The 16,594-nt window shown below is 39.7% G+C and overlaps 1 protein-coding gene and 1 pseudogene across 1 annotated transcript in view; both read left to right on the forward strand.

Moving 5' to 3' along the window:
- B3GALT1 (beta-1,3-galactosyltransferase 1) overlaps window positions 1-16,594 on the forward strand; it is a 503,546-nt gene that overhangs the window by 418,841 nt on the left and 68,111 nt on the right. The gene's annotated exons all lie outside the window — the stretch shown is intronic.
- On the forward strand, window positions 1,589-2,918 carry LOC123839332 (microtubule-associated protein RP/EB family member 1-like; annotated as a pseudogene).

Below are 16,594 nucleotides of genomic sequence, written 5' to 3' on the forward strand. Positions count from 1 at the left end.
AGGCTACTCAAGTACTATACTTGTGTTTCTGGACAGAATTCCCAGGGCAGTGGAGCCACATTCAATCACATGTCTTTTGCTCTCTCATCTCTATTTTGCATACTTGTTAGCTGGTTCCTAAGTAAAACAATGTGGGAGCAACCATAACCAAGTCTAGGGGGCTATTCATTCCTGCCCATCTACTAATCCGGAGGATACTTACTCTTCTGAATCTAGATGAGGCCCAGCCCCATGCCTGGACATATTGCTAATGAGTTAATTGAAAGGTTAAACTGATAGCTGGCTATTCTGAGTGCTCAATTTAAAGATCCATGCTTCAGATATTCTAATTGAAATGGTGTCCCACTTTTTCGAAGTATTTGAAAGATTACTCTTTATGCCCAAACTTATAGGACCTTTTTCAACCTACTCTTCACTTGTTTATTTGTTGAACCATCATATGGCTGTTAAACAGGTAATGATGTAGTCAGAGAAGGTAATTCCTATTTGGTTCAAGAATGCCATGTTACAATAAACCAACTATGTGACCCAGGATTTTCCAATTCTATAGTAATCATCATTTGAATATTTACTGTTAGCATCAGAATAAATATGGGTTAAAAGACCAAAGCCCCCTACCTTTCTTATAACTTTATCTGGGAAAGCACCTATAACCCATATCAAAATGAGAATATTACTGAAAACATGTAAGATTGAAGAGCCATTTACCCTTTCTGTTGTCATTCTAAGGGTTTTATCTTTCCTTTTTATAAGATTTTATTTATTTATTGAGAGAGAGAGAGAGAGCAAGCTCAAGCAGGGGAAGAGGCAGAGGCAGAGGGAGAGAGAGAATCTTAAGCAGGCTCCCCACTGAGTGCGGAGCCCTATGCAGGTCTCAATCCCATGACCCTGAGTTCATACCCTGAGCTGAAATCAAGAATTGGACTCCCAATCAACTGAGCCACCCAGGTGCCCCAGAGTTTTATCTTCCTATACGAACCTGGAGAAACCACTATCCTTTGGATATTGGCTTCTGTAGCTTCTCTGTGTTTATTCTTAAAACTTAAGCTAATGAACTGGGTTTTCTTAATTATATTAATAAACTTACTAAAAATCAAGCTCACTAACAATCAGGAATGCAAATTAAAGTAGCGATAGGATATTATCATTTGCCTCTCAGAGCAAAAGCACTAATTTTTAAATGATAATGTTTAATGCTGATGAGTTTACTTTAGATAATCATTCCCATGCACAATTTGTAGTAATTTAACCTTCTTTAAAAAGCCTGTCTGCCTTTTTACCCAATACTCTGTGTTCTAGAACTGTATAACAAGGAAGATAAATATAGATGCAAACATTTATGAATAAGGAAATTATTTATTCTGTTATTTGAAACAAAAATTTTAAGCTAGTTAAATGTTCACATTATGAAATTAGATTTTAATGCATATAAAAATGGCATATTTTTATACAGTAAAAGGTGTGTTTACAAAAAAATTATGAAATGCTCATGATGTAATGTTACATAAAAACAGAAACTGTAAGGAGTGTAATTACAATGTATTTTTGAAAGTATATAGACACACACACACACTCATGCACACACGCACACATACATATATACACAGACCAAGAAATAGGAAGAGAAACAAAAATTGTATGTGCTTATGCTTATGGGAATCAGACTCTAGGGCAAACCACTCAGAACAGTCATAGTGGGGTTGGGCGGTTTGAACAAGACGAAGATGGAACCGAAGCCAGGCACAGGCCATGGATGCAGTCCCACCGAGAGCTGAAGATGGCAGTGAACGTATATTCAACGTCAGTCACCAGTGATAACCTAAGTCGACATGACTTGCTGGCCTGGATCAATGAGTCTCTGCAGCTGAATCTGACGAAGATCGAACAATTGTGCTCAGGGGCTGCCTACTGTCAGTTTATGGACATGCTGTTCCCTGGCTCCATTGCCTTGAAGAAAGTGAAATTCCAGGCTAAGCTAGAACATGAATACATCCAGAACTTCAAAATACTACAAGCAGGTTTTAAGAGAATGGGTGTTGACAAAATAACTCCTGTGGACAAATTAGTAAAAGGAAAGTTTCAGGACAATTTTGAATTTGTTCAGTGGTTCAAGAAGTTTTTTGATGCAAACTATGATGGAAAAGACTATGACCCTGTAGCTGCCAGACAAGGTCAAGAAACTGCAATGGCTCCCTCCCTTGTTGCTCCAGCTCTGAACAAACCGAAGAAACCTCTCAGCTCTAGCAGTGCAGCTCCACAGAGGCCCACTGCAACACACAGAACTACAGCAACCCCTAAGGCTGGCCCCGAGGCGGGGGGGTGCGAAAGAATCCTGGTGTGGGCAACGGGGATGACGAAGCGGCTGAATTGATGCAGCAGGTCAACGTACTGAAACTTACCATTGAAGACTTGGAGAAAGAAAGAGATTTCTACTTTGGAAAGCTAAGGAACATTGAATTGATTTGCCAAGAGAACAAGGAGGAAAACGACCCGGTATTGCAGAGGATCGTGGACATTCTGTATGCCACAGATGAAGGCTTTGGGATACCTGATGAAGGGGGCCCACAGGAGGAACAAGAAGAGTATTAATGGCCTGAGCCAGCAGAACAACATCCAAATTCTTCACTCCAAATCATGTGCTTAACTGTAAAATACCCCCTTTTGTTATTCTTAGAGGACTCACTGGTTTCTTTTCATGAGCATATAGTACCTCTTCTTAAATAAAATGCACTTTGCAGAAGTTTTACCCCTTTTCCCATGAGTTTGAGTTAGGAGCTTTTACCCTGTAGCAGAGCAGTATTAACACGTAGTTGGGTCAACTAGGGAACAAAAAGGCTGACCATGGGGCTCACCGTGTGGACACTGATAACACTGATTGCTGGAGAACATGTTTTTATGTGATACACTGAGGTGGAGACCTCAGTAGAGACATGTAAAGACTGATTTGAATTTTAAGCCAATGTGAAATCTTGGCAGGGAATGTTTTAATAAATAAATGCCTTAAGAGTATTAAAAAAAAAAAGTCATAGTGGTTATCCCTGAACTATGTAGATGATTCTCTTTATTTCCTACACTTTTCTGCAATTTCTGGATTTTCTACAGTGAACTTGCAACACATGAATCAGAAAATAATTTTTTTTAATTTTTTGTTAACATATAATGTATTATTTGTTTCAGGAGTACAGGTCTGTGATTCATCAATCTTACACAATTCACAGCGCTCACCATAGTACATACCCTCCCCAATGTCTATCACCCAGCTACCCCATCCCTCCCACCCCCTACCATTCCAGCAACCCTCAGTTTCTTTCCTGAGATTAAGAGTCTCTTATGCTTTGTCTCCCTCTCTGGTTTCGTCTTGTTTCATTTTTCCCTCCTTCCCCTATGATCTTCTGTCTTGTTTCTCAAAATCCTCATATCAGTGAGATCATATGATAATTATCTTTCTCTGATTGACTTATTTGGCTTAACATAGTACCCTCTAGTTTGATCCACATTGTTGCAAATGGCACGATTTCATTTTTTTTTTGATGGCTGCATAATATTCCATTGTATATATATACACCACATCTTCTTTATCCATTCATCTGTTGACGGACATCTAAGCTCTTTCCATAGTTTGGCTATTGTGGACATTGCTGCTATAAACATTGGGATGCATGTGCCCCTTCGGATCACTACATTTGTATCTTTGGGGTAAATATCCAGTAGTGCAATTGCTGGGTCATATGGTAGTTCTGTTTTCAACTTTTTGAGGAACCTCCATACTGTTTTCCAGAGTGACTGCACCAGCTTGCAGTCCCACCAACAGGGTAGGAGGGTTCCCCTTTCTCCGCATCCTCTCCAACATCTGTCATTTCCTGACTTGTTAATTTTAGCCATTCTGACTGGTGTGAGGTGATATTTCATTCAGGTTTTGATTTGAATTTCCCTGATGCTAAGCGATGTGGAGCACTTTTTCACGTGTCTATTGGCCATTTAGATGTCTTCTTTGCAGCAGTGTCTGTTCATGTCTTCTGCCCATTTCTTGATTGGATTATTTGTTTGTTGGGTGTTGAGTTTGATAAGTTCTTTATAGATTTTGGATACTAGCCCTTTATCTGATATGGCATTTGCAAATATCTTCTCCCATTCTGTCAGTTGTATTTTGGTTTTGTTGACTGTTTCCTTTGCTGTGCAAAAGCTTTTTATCTTGATGAAGTCCCAATAGTTCATTTTTGCCCTTGCTTACCTTGCCTTTGGTGATGTTTCTAGGAAGAAGTTGCTGCAGCTGAGGTTGAAGAGGTTGCTGTCTCTGTTCTCCTCAAGGATTTTGATGGATTCTTGTCTCACATTGAGGTCTTTCATCCATTTTGAGTCTATTTTTGTGTGTGGCATAAGGAAATGGTCCAGTTTCATTTTTTCTGCATGTGGCTGTCCAATTTTCCCAACACCATTTGTTGAAGAGGCTGTCTTTTTTCCATTGGACATTCTTTCTTGCTTTGTTGAAGATTAGTTGACCATAGAGTTGAGGGTCCATTTCTGGGCTCTCTATTCTGTTCCATTGATCTATGTGTCTGTTTTTGTGCCAGTACCATACTGTCTTGATGATGACAGCTTTGTAATAGAGTTTGAAGTCCGGAATTGTGATGCCGCCAGCTTTGCTTTTCTTTTTCAACATTCCTCTGGCTATTTGGGGTCTTTTCTGGTTCCATACAAATTTTAGAATTATTTGTTCCAGCTCTGTGAAAAAAGTTGATGGTATTTTGATAGGGATTGCATTAAATGTGTAGATTGCTCTAGGTAGCATAGACATTTTCACAATATTTGTTCTTCCAATCCATGAGCATGGAATGTTTTTCCATTTCTTTGTGTCTTCCTCAATTTCTTTCATGAGTGTTCTATAGTTTTCTGAGTACAGATTCTTTGCCTCTTTGGTTAGATTTATTCCTAGGTATCTTATGGTTTTGGATCCAATTGTAAATGGGATCGACTCCTTAATTTCTCTTTCTTCTGTCTTTTTGTTGGTGTATAGAAATGCCACTGATTTCTGTGCATTGATTTTATATCCTGCCACTTTACTGAATTCCTGTATGAGTTCTAGCAGTTTGGGGATGGAGTCTTTTGGGTTTTCCATATAAAGTATCATATCATCTGCAAAGAGTGAGAGTTTGACTTCTTCTTTGCCAATTCGGATGCATTTTATTTCTTTTTGTTCTCTGATTGCTGTGGCTAGGATTTCTAATACTATGTTGAATAGCAGTGGTCATAGTGGACATCGCTGCCACGTTCCTGACCTTAGGGGGAAAGCTCTCAGTTTTTCCCCATTGAGAATGATATTTTTTGGAACAGTTTCAGAACAATAGGTATTAATTCTTCTTTAAATGTTTGGTAGAATTCCCTGGGAAGCCATCTGGCCCTGGGCTCTTGTTTGTTGGGAGATTTTTTTTTTTTTTTTTTTATTCTTATGTTAATCCCCATACATTACAACATTAGTTTTAGATGAAGTGTTCCATGATTCATTGTTTGTGCACAACAACCAGTGCTCCATGCAGAATGTGCCCTCCTCAATACCCACCACCAGGCTAACCCATCCTCCCACCCCCTCCCCTCTAGAACCCTGTTTGTTTTTCAGAGTCCATCATCTCTCATGGTTCGTCTACCCCTCCGATTTCCCCCGCTTCATTCTTCCCCTCCCGCTACCTTCTTCTTCTTCTTCTTTTTTTTTTTTCTTAACATATATTGCATTATTTGTTTCAGAGGTACAGATCTGAGATTCAACAGTCTTGCACAATTCACAGCGCTTACCAGAGCACATACCCTCCCCAGTGTCTATCACCCAGTCCCCCCATCCCTCCCACCCCACCCCCCTGTTGGGAGATTTTTGATTACTGCTTCAATTCCTTCCTGGTTATGGGTCTGTTCAGGTTTTCTATTTCTTCCTGTTTCAGTTTTGGTAGTTTATACATCTCTAGGAATGCATCCATTTCTTCCAGATGATCTAATTTGCTGGCATATAGTTGCTCATAATATGTTCTTATAATTGTTTGTATTTCTTTGGTGTTGGTTGTGGTCTCTACTCTCATTCATGATTTTATTTATTTGGGTCCTTTCTCTTTTCTTTTTAATAAGTCTGGCCAAGAGTTTATCAGTCTTATTAATTCTTTCAAAGAACAAGCTCCTGGTTTTGTTGATCTATTCTACTGTTCTTTTGGTTTCTATTTCATTGATTTCTGCTCTGATCTTTATGATTTCTCTTCTCCTGCTGGGTATAGGCTTTATTTGCTGTTCTTTCTCCAGCTCCTTTAGGTGTAGGGTTAGGTTGTGTATTTGAGACCTTTCTTGTTTCTTGAGAAAGGCTTGTATTGCTATATACTTTCTTCTTAGGACCACCTTTGCTGTATCCCAAAGATTTTGAACAGTTGTGTTTTCATTTTCATTTGTTTCCACGAATTTTTTAATTCTTCTTTAATTTCCTGGTTGACCTATTTATTCTTTAGTAGGATGCTCTTTAGCCTACATGTATGTGAGTTCTTTCCAACTTTCCTCTTGTGGTTGAGTTCTAGTTTCAAAGCATTGTGGTCCAAAAATATGCAGGGAATGATCCCGATCTTTTGGTACTGGTTGAGACCTGATTTGTGACCTAGGATGTGATCTATTCTGGAGAATGTTCCATGGGCACTAGAGAAGAATGTGTATTCTGTTGCTTTGGGATGGAATGTTCTGAATATATCTGTGAAGTCCATCTGGTCCAGTGTGTCATTTAAAGCCTTTATTTCCTTGTTGATCTTTTGCTTAGATGATCTGTCCATTTCAGTGAGGGCAGTGTTAAAGTCCCCTACTATTATTGTATTTTGTCGATGTGTTTCTTTAATTTTGTTATTAATTGGCTTATATAACTGGCTGTTTCCATGTTAGGGGCATAAATATTTACAGTTGTTAGATCTTCTTGTTGGATAGACCTTTAAGTATATGTAGTGTCCTTCCTCATCTCTTATTATAGTCTTTGGTTTAAAATCTAATTTGTCGGGGTGCCTGGGTGGCTCAGTCATTAAGCGTCTGCCTTCAGCTCAGGCCATGATCCCAGGGTCCTGGGATCGAGCCCCACATCAGGCTCCTGCTCAGCAGGAAGCCTGCTTCTCCCTCTCCCACTCCCCCTGCTTGTGTTCCCTCTCTCACTGTCTCTCTCTCTGTCAAATAAATAAATAAAATCTAAAAAAAGATAAAATAAATAAATAAAATAAAATAAAATCTAATTTGTCTGATATAAGCATTGCCACCCCAGCTTTCTTTTGATGTCCACTAGCATGGTAAATGGTTTTCCACCCCCTCACTTTCAATCTGGAGGTCTTTGGGTCTAAACTGAGTCTCTTACAGGCAGCATATCGATGGGTCTTGTTTTTTTATCTAATCTGATACCCTGTGTCTTTTGATTGGGGTATTTAGCCCATTTACATTCAGAGTAACTATTGAAAAATATGAATTTAGTGCCACTGTATTGCCTGTAAGGTGACTGTTACTGTATATTGTCTCTGTTCCTTTCTGGTCTATCTTACTTTTAGGCTCTTTCTTTGCTTACAGGACCCCTTTCAATATTTCTTGTAGCGCTGGTTTCATGTTCACAAATTCTTTTAGTTTTTGTTTGTCCTGGAAGCTTTTTATCTCTCCTTCTATTTTCAGTGACAGCCTAGCTGGATATAGTATTCTTGGCTGCATATTTTTCTCATTTAGTGCTCTGAATATATCATGCCAGTCCTTTCTGGCCTGCCAGGTCTCTGTGGATAGGTCTGCTGCCAATCTAATGTTTCTACTATTGTAGGTTACATATCTCTTCTCCCGAGCTCCTTTCAGGATTTTCTCTTTGTCTCTGAGACTTGTGAGTTTTACTATTAGATATCAGGGTAACCTATTTTTATTGATTTTGAGGGGCATCCTCTGTGCCTCCTGAATTTTGATGCCTGTTTCCTTCCCCAAATTAGGAAAGTTCTCTGCTATAATTTGCTCCAGTATACCTTCTGCCCCTCTCTCTCTTTCTTCTTCTTCTTCTGGGATCCCAATTATTATAATGTTGTTTCGCTTTATGGTATCATTTATCTCTCGAATTCTCCCCTCGTGATCCAGTTGTGATTTATCTCTTTTTTTCTCAGCTTCTTTATTCCCCATCATTTGGTCTTCTATATCACTAATTCTCTCTTCTGTCTCATTTATCCTAGCAGTTAAAGCCTCCATATTTTATTGCACCTCATTAATAGCCTTTTTGATTTGGTTAGATTTTAGTTCTTTTATTTCTCCAGACAGGGATTCTCTGTGTCTTCTATGCTTTTTTCAAACCCAGCTAGTATCTTTATAATCATCATTCTGAACTCTAGTTCCAACATCTTACTAATGTCCATATTGATTAGGTTCCTGGCAGTGAGTACTGCCTCTTGTTCTTTTTTTTTTGAGGTGATTTTTTCCATCTTGTCATTTTGTCCAGAGGACAATAGGTGAATGAGAGAACAAAATGCTAACAGGGTAACAATGACCCCAGAAAAATATACACTAAACAAATCAGAAGAGACTCAAAATTGGGGGGAAAGAAAGGGAAATTAAAAAAATTTAAAATAAAAATTAAAAAAAGAATATGATCAAGGTGGTGAATAGAACAGAGCCACACACTAGATTTTGGTTGTATTTTGTTCTGTTAGAAGAAATTTCCTCCCAAAATTTTAAAGAATGAAAACTTATATATATACAAAAATAAGGGTAAATACAGTGAAGGGATGGAATATGACTGTAAAGATGAAAATTTTAAAAGATTTTTAAAAAGGAATTGATAAGATGTTGGTTGAAAAAGGGAAGAAAAATTCAACTAAAAAAATAGAAAAAGAAAAAATAAAGAAAATTTAAAAAATTAACTTTGAATGTCTAAAGAATCATAGGAAAAAAGCCATGAATTCTATGTGCTATATTCCCCTAGCTCTGGGGTTTTGCCATTCTCATTCATCGGTAAACTTGGTCTTGGCTGGCTGTTCTTGCTGATCTTCTGGGGGAGGGGCCTGTTGTAGTGATTCTCAAATGTCTTTGCCTGAGGCAGAATTGCCCCGCCCTTGCCAGGGGCCAGGCTGAGTAATCTGCTCAGGTTTGCTCTCAGGAGCTTTTGTTCCCTGCAAGGTTTCCATACAGCTTTGGAGGACGAGTATGAAAATGGCGCCCTCCTAATCTCTGGCCCTGGAGGAGCTGAGAACTCAGGGCCCCACTCCTCAGTGAGCCCTTAGAAAAAAGCAGTCAATCACTCCCGTCCCACTGGTCTCCGGCCACACTCTGTGCTCACCTGGCTCCGTGACCAAGCATCTCTATCTCTGGCGCATGACCCTATTTGGAGCCTGCAAACCCAGCAGATTCCTGTGGTGCACTTCCACACCACTCCTCCTGGGGGACGAAAGGGAGTCTTCCTGGATCTGCTGCTTGTTGGGTCCCTGCTCGATGAGTAGTGGCCCGACTGTGCCGCGGATCACAGTTTTCGGCAACCCCAAGAGACAGCCCACTTCTCAGCTCCATCTTTGCAGACAGCTTCCCCACTCCAATACCTGGGAGCTCTGCCGCACTCAGGCACCCCCGGTCTTTCTGTGACCCGAGGGTTCCACCACCCCACTTAGCCAATGGAGTGACATCCCTCAGTGGAGCAGACTTCTAAAAGTTCCGATTTTGTGCTCCGCTGTTCCATCACTTTCTGGTAGCCGGCTGACGGAGACTCCCTAACCCACGGTCTATCTTCCCAAATATCACCTTGGATTCACTTCTCTGCACGTCCTACCTTCCAGAAAGTGGTTGCTTTTCTGTTCATAGAATTGCTGCTATTCTTTTCTTCAATCTCCTGTTGAGTTTGTACGTGTTCCGAATGGTTTGAACAGTATCTAGCTGAATTTCTGGGACCAGAAAATAATTAGGTCTCCTATTTCTCCACCATCTTACTGCCAGGAAGCAGAAAATAATTATTTTTAATTAGCTTATGAACCCCCAGCTTTATATAAATGAGTGGCATGAGTATAAGATTATCAAAATACAAAAGTAGAAAGATAACCAAATTCAAAGGAAGACTAAATACACTATTAGGCAGATTTATCTCATAATTTTTAGGAAGGACTTCTCTTCCAGTGGATGATTTCTAACTCTGGTAAAAACAATGTTAAAACAAAAAGAATTTTTAAGTAGCATATTTTGAAGATCTTCCAAGTTTCTTGCTATCTATACTGCAAAAAAATTGTGCAACATTGGGATTTTTTAATTAAATGGTATTCATGGGGATCTTATGAAACTTAAACAGGTGCCTCCATATCCAAATATGTGAAGAAATAATATTGCATGTATTACCAATTTCTTTTTTTTTTTTTAAGATTTTATTTATTTATTTGAGAGAGAGAGAATGAGAGAGAGCACATGAGAGGGGGGAGGGTCAGAGGGAGAAGCAGACTCCCTGCCAAGCAGGGAGCCTGATGCGGGACTCGATCCAGGGACTCCAGGATCATGACCTGAGCCAAAGGCAGTCACTTAACCAACTGAGCCACCCAGGCGCCCCCGTATTACCAATTTCTACATAACCAATTACTTTGCATGACCAGCAATGTCTTTATGTAAATCAATCAATAATAGGAAATGTGCTTTCACTGCATACAGAGCACTAGTCTAGTCTTTTTTGCTCTGTCAAAAGACCCAAGAAAGACCATTAACAGAGTCTTTATCCATCAGGGGTCTGTAATCAAATGAAAGAAACCAGAATACAAAAAGAGCATCAGAAAATGTATTAAGTAACTAGATAGTTATGTAAGTATGTGCACATGCACACACACACCCACACACAATTACAAGTATCTAAGATGTTCCCTGACCTTCACAGAGACTCTTCTGACCTCTGTGCTCACTCTTGGCACCTCCAGACCTGGATGTTCTCTCTCCCACCTTTGAGCATTTTTGTCAGTCACGTGACGTGAACATAGATGTGAATGGTGAGGGATTCTGAGATGTAAACCATGTGAGGGAGTGTTTTGTGGGGAACACTCCACACCATTTTCCCCCAGCCATCCCTCCATGGAAGTTAACCTGGAGGAGAGGAAAAGCCCTGACCTTAGAAGACTCCTGTCCACACCCCAGATCTGACATTCGCTTTTCTGGACCTTCAGGTGATAGTAATTAAGAGAGGTTTACAAGACAGAAATGCTTTTTCATTCATTTGCTTTTTTCATATATTCACATCAGGCATAAATGAAGTATTTGGATACCATGTCTGGGTCATGTTTCCTCCTCTCCCTCTCTCTGTCTCTCTGTATCTCTGTCCCTCTCTCTCTCCCTCCACCTTCCCCTCCATCTACACATTTTTTTTCAGGCTTTTAAAACAAGCCACATAGCAGAAACAAGGCATTTAGAGCCCCTCAGAATTGCTTGCCATGGGCAAATAATCTGAATTTAATGATCTGCATGATCACAAGGGAATGGCAGACTCTTATCAGGAAGGTAGTGGAAATGTTTCAGGCTGGTAAATATTTTAAGATCAACAGATTTCTTTAAGATACTCACTATGATAGGTGCATTTTCTTTCTATTGTAGAAAGGCTCTGCCTTGCATAAAATACATCCACAGTCATTTCCTGTTTTTTTCTGATGCAGTTAGCCCTAATCAATAAGCACTTTTTTCACTGTTTGGTATTTATTGATCAAAGCTACTACACTGAGAATGACTGTTGAGATATAAACTTCTTGGTTTGCGTGTTCTGAGGGGCTGTTAGTGCCTCTCCCTAATTTATAGGCACTGGTCATTTCAGCAGCTCAGGATCTCTGTGGTTCAGTGCTTAGCAGGCAGGGCCAAATCTAAATGTCTGTTTATGAAAACAACGATCAAAAAGAACAGTAAGAACTGGAGCATCGCATATTGCATTGTTCTCAGAGTGCCACTCAAACCCATAACTGTTATTAATTTCAGAGTAATCACTGGATGATACGTCCTATCCATCTGTTCAGAGAATTGTGGGAAACTATTAAAAGATTCATCACATAGATAGTCCCTTCCACTTAATAGCACATATCCTAAAAGCATTCAACATTTAAAGATTTCTATCAAAATACAGTGTGAATATAAGGGAAATTATTTGATTGCTAACTACCAAGGTCTATCTCGCTGTGTGGATAAAAAATCTTCAGGCAAGTTTCAGAGAGATTCAAGGAAACATAATACAAGAGTTTATTTTTTATCTTTGCTGTGTTACCTCCACCATATTCAAGACAGTGCCCCGAGACCGCAAATCAAGATTTCAAAGCAGTTTTTGCAAACACAGATTTTCTGTGACTAACAGAATCTTGAATGACATATACTTATGGACCATATTGCATTGCACACAATGTTTTAGATTAGAGTCTTCAAGATGGTGTGCTGAAATATTGAATTCGGAGTCGTGCGGGTGGCTCATGGGGCCCAGCATATCCAGAATCTCTGGTCCAGTCATCTCCACATGTGATCAGCTTTGACCATTGTCCCCAGTGTACTGCTCTAACATTACTTCCTATGTGTATATTGGCACAGAAAAGGTTAAGAGTGCTGCTTTCGATAATCAACTATAGTAATCATGCTCTAAGAAAAGCATTTTGTATTCTGCAAGGTCCACTAAAATGTAAGAATTCACTAACAAAGAGAAGGCAGCTATTATGATGACATCTATACACAGCTGTCCATTGCCAAGCACTTCCAAAGAGGCATTCAGTTCCAACAACAGTACTCTGCTCATAAAGCTTTGAGGGACTCTCTTACATCTTTTTGTTAGTCCATTTTGACATACTCTCACAGATGCATACTTTGTTGACAAACTCCTACTCATTGACTAGATTGCTATATTTTGGAAGCATAGTTGTCCCCTGGAATTGTTTCCTGACACTACCAAAATGCCACTTTTTTGAAACCAGAGAAGTGATTCATGCTGAAGTTTCAGTGAAGGACTCCAAGTTGATTTCAGCTCTGCAGGTGTTCCTAGACCTGACAGGCAGCCTGAGTGAGTGTAGAAGGTATCACTGTATGGACACCAACAAAATACACCAACAAAAGGGAGCAAAGTTACCCACAAAAGCTACTGTGTTCTTGTATGTAAATCACAGAGCTAAAGACCATGAAATCAAATGAAAGAATTTCAAAATCAAAGATCTCCAACAGGCTGTAGGCTATTCATTTCTTTTTTTTTTTTTTTAAGATTTTATGTATTTATTTGACAGAGAGCACAAGTAGGGAGAGAAGCAGGCTCCCCGAGGAACAGGGAGCCTGATGTGGGGCTCGATCCCAGGACCCTGGGATCATGACCTGAGCCAAAGGCAGACGCTTAACCGACTGAGCCACCCAGGCACCCCTATGCTATTCATTTATTTCAGTAACACCAGGAATGTCCCAACAAATGGGGATGCCATGTGATGGAGGGAAGCATCCTACTACTCTTGGGTAAATCTATGTATTGCACAGTATTTTGGTTTTCTAGAAGTTGAATATGAAATACGACCCCTTGGGTTGTTATCTTTGCATTTATTTTTCAAGTCATGTCTGGAAAGAATTAGGGTCTTATGCTATTAAAAACACACGTGGAAATGAAGTAGTGACACAAGCTACAATGTGGATGAGCCTCAAAAGCATGATGCTAAGTGAAAGAAGCCAGATGCAGATGGTCACCTATTGTATGATCCCATTTACAAGTAATATCTAGAATACGTAATTCCATAGACACAGAAAGCCAATTGATGGTTTCTGGGGCTGGAGGGAGGTGAGATGGAGAATGACTATCTAATGGGTACCAGGTTTCCTCTCGGAGTGATGAAAATATTTTGGAAGTCAATAGGGTTGGTGGTGCACAACACCTGAATGGTCTAAGTGCCACTGAATTGTTCACTTCAAAATGGTTAATTTTATGTTATGTGGATTTCACCTCAATTAAAAAAATAAAAATTAAACACAAACACATTTGGAATCAGAGGAATGCAATATTAGAATGAGCTCAGAGCCTACCTGGTCAAGCACATAGTCGATGAAGACAACCTGTCAGAATAATCAAAGTTGTACACACAAAAGTTTTTAAGAGCCCTTGATAAATGAGCATCAGAAAGTTTATCAGTCACCTGTAATAAATGAATATGACTGTTAACAAGCCCTACTAAGGATTTGTTAGTATTTTTGGTACCCAGGGTTCTATAATATGATTAAATTTAGGGGTGAAGAAATAGTATGATCGTGTGACCATCTGAAGGATCAGCAAAGAATAATATTTTTCAAAATGTTTTAGGCAGTGACTCCTCCTAGAAGATATGGTGGCATCCTCTCTCCTCTAGCAAAATCTACTTGGTTTCTTTACACGCTCTTTCCCAAAGCTAGGGATTTGTCTCCTGTCTCTATTTGAAGTCAAAGTCTGCCCAGATGAGTACAACACTCCATTAATAAGGCACACTGTCATTCCCGTGAAAGTTATGTCTGTGTACAAAGCTTCAGGAACCAAAGAGGAAGATGAAGATACAAAGCACCTGAAAAATCAAAAAGATTTTAGCTCAAACCAGTGTTAATTTATTTCCACATGATGCAGGACATGAGTGGAGAATATGAACCCAGATTCCAGGCTTGAGTAAGAAGCTGACACAATGAGCAATAGCAGGGCAAGCAAGCAAAAGTGGCTGGGGGAAATTCTGAAGAGGAAGGTGATGCCCCTAGTGAGTTATTTAACATCCCTGCATGCATCTGGGTGGGTGTGCAGGGCTCAACTAAAAGGGCCTGGGGGGGAGGGGCGGTGCCTAGGTGGCTCAGTCATTTGAGCATCTGCCTTCAGCTCAGGTCGTGATCCCAGGGTCCTGGGATCGAGCCCCGCATCCAGCTCCCTCCTTGGTGAAGAGCCTGCTTCTCCCTCTCCCTCTGCCTGCAGCTCTGCTGCTTGTGGTCTCTCTCTCTCTCTCTGTGTCAAATAAATAATAAAATCTTAAATAAATAAATAAATAAATAAATAAATAAATAAATAAATAAATAAATAAATAAATAAAAGGGCCCAGGAGGATAGACATGGGGAACTCTGAGACCCAGCAAAAGGGCCAGGAGGCAAGTCATGGCATCCCCTAAGTATATATCCAGAAATGTCAGCGTCTGTCTTATAAGATGTGGTATAACTCTGGATATTCTAGCCAAATAGCTAACATGTTTTCATAATATGAATCCCACCATACAAACATCCTTTCTAAACATCCCTTTCTAATCCTTTCTAAACATGATCAACTCTAGGGCCACCTGGCTGGCTCAGTTGGTAGAGCATGTGACTCTTGATCTCAGGGTCTTAAGTTCAGGCCCCACGGAGGGCAAGGGGCCTACTTAAAATAAAAAAATAAATAAACATGATCAACTCTAGACTTTTAAATACAACAACACAGTGAAGGGATCTACTTAACCAAATGAAGGTGGTGTGTTATCTCAATTAGTCCATAAATAAAATAGATAATTCTATACCCTTCTCCACTCCTAGAGGGCAGGTTATTTTAACAGAGCTTATACTTTAAGATTCTCAGTAGAAAAGTATGCAGGTATTTTTTTCTAAATATCATTTTTAAAATTCTGGAACTGTTTGTGAAACCTTCTAAAAGCTGAATGAGTAAAATTATATTATCTACCAAAGTCCCTTTGAAAGTTAAGTTCCATGAAGTTATCTTAATAGTAAGAATAAAGAAAGAGTAATAAGAATATATTACAGAAATAAGCCTTTTAGGTTAGATACTAGACACACCTTCTGACTGTATGATTCATTTGATTACTGGACAATTCTCCCAAATGTATGGGCATGGAGTCTGGAAGGATGTTTAGTTTATGGTGGATTAGCAGAGAACAAGAAAGCGGGCTATCTACTGCAGTTCTGCACTCATGAGGGAATAAGGTAGATAATTTAAAGCTTACCACCTCTGCCTCCTGTTATGTCCTCCATCTCATACCAAACAACTAAAGTTTGAAAGAAAAGGAAAAGTGTTTAGAAAGAATAACGAGGGCACAAAAAATGTAATACCCCTTTCAATGAGGTTTAATTATCAAACTCAACAGGAGTATATGGAGGGAAAAAATACCAAATGTTTGTGGCCCGGCAGGGAACATTTTCCTGTTTATCTCTATGTCCACCACAACTGATGATGGTGAGGGAGGAGATGGGAAAGTTGAAAGTCCACATGCAATTATTATTTCCCTGAGCCAAGCGAGGGGCCAGATCCATTATATTCCCTTCCCACCTCCACCTAACACTTGTCTCTGAGTCACTCTATGATGCTGCTCCCAGCAGAATAGGAGTTATTTTTCTGGAATCTGAAAGAAGAAAAAAAAAAAGTATAGTCATTTCCCACACATTTTCTTATCGTAAAGCTAGTTGGGAATTTTTTTTTTTTTCTTATCCAACAGGGCTGATACCTTTAAGAGCAAATAATAAGGAAGAGCAAGGCGACTACTTATCGTGGGATGCAGAAGGGAAAGTATGATCCTGTCCATGTGGCTCCCCAGAGACTGTGGGGAAGGAAGGACTGGAGGTTAAAGAGGCAGTGTGCCCTTCTAGCTAATCTTGGTTTCAAATGCCAAGTCCCGTAATCAGGTGAAGTGGAATTCA

The sequence above is a fragment of the Mirounga angustirostris genome, unplaced genomic scaffold (genome assembly GCF_029215605.1).
Source record: "Mirounga angustirostris isolate CCGP_5_RB_7025 unplaced genomic scaffold, mMirAng1.0.hap1 SCAF_3, whole genome shotgun sequence".
Classification (NCBI taxonomy): Eukaryota; Metazoa; Chordata; class Mammalia; order Carnivora; family Phocidae; genus Mirounga; species Mirounga angustirostris.